Source organism: Pyxicephalus adspersus, chromosome 4 (genome assembly GCF_032062135.1).
Source record: "Pyxicephalus adspersus chromosome 4, UCB_Pads_2.0, whole genome shotgun sequence".
NCBI classification, from domain to species: Eukaryota; Metazoa; Chordata; class Amphibia; order Anura; family Pyxicephalidae; genus Pyxicephalus; species Pyxicephalus adspersus.
In genome coordinates this window covers 18,154,342-18,155,305 of record NC_092861.1, presented here as the reverse complement: position 1 = coordinate 18,155,305, position 964 = coordinate 18,154,342, and positions in this window count along the sequence as shown.

The window sequence follows — 964 nt, the reverse complement described above, 5'->3', positions numbered from 1 at the left end:
GGTTGAAGAGGGAAACTGCGCAGGGCTCAGGGAGTGTAATGGATATTTGGATGAAAAGAACCCAAAAAAATCCACAAGAGGAGAGTAACCTACCATAGATCTGTCACAAAGTACATAGTTGCTTGGCTGTTTAGCTTCACTACTTCCAATTTACAGACTTAGGACAAACATACATCAAAAGAAATTCCTTAGCTACTTGTTCCTGATCAGTGACTCAAAGCACTTAATGTAAAGTATCAAAATGACAGCAAGGGAATTAAGGTTTCCTGAAGGAAAGGTCAGTAATGGAACACTCTCTCTCCTTGTAACCCTTTCATAAACAGGGATATGTTGTGCCTACAGGCTGAAGCCTAAAGGAAACTGAAATGAGATGCATAGGAAAACTGCAACTGATAACCTGGAAACCATGGAGATTAGAAAGTGGCGATAGCACAACTACCACATCACTGGAAGTGGTGGATATTAATAGAAAGTATTTTTTGGAAAATTTAGTGATCATTAGCTGTCAATGGCCTTATCTCCCACATCCTGGTCACCGAAAGTACACTTCCGTGAACATGTGTACATGTATTCATATTAAACCTGTAAAAAATAGGGATCAAAGATCTAGACCCTGTTGCAGGTATATTTTGGGAATTAGGCATAAGCTTCGCCAACATCAGTGGCTGAAGATAGTGAAATCTTGCTGTCCTAGTTCAGACTAAGTTTGTGGATGACTGACCTGCTGACACACAAAATAAACATTTGTGTAGTATGACAGATCAGTTTCAAAATAACCTAAAAAAGTTTTTTAAAGGAAAAGTAGTAATAGTAGAGCCTTGTACTGCTCCCTACTACCGTGTTTCCCCGATGATAAGGCAGGGCCATCAAATAAGACAGCCCCCCCTTTTTAGGTAAAAATGAAAAATAAGCCCCCCCCCGCAAATAAGCCACCCACCGATTACTTACCAGAATCGCGTGGTGC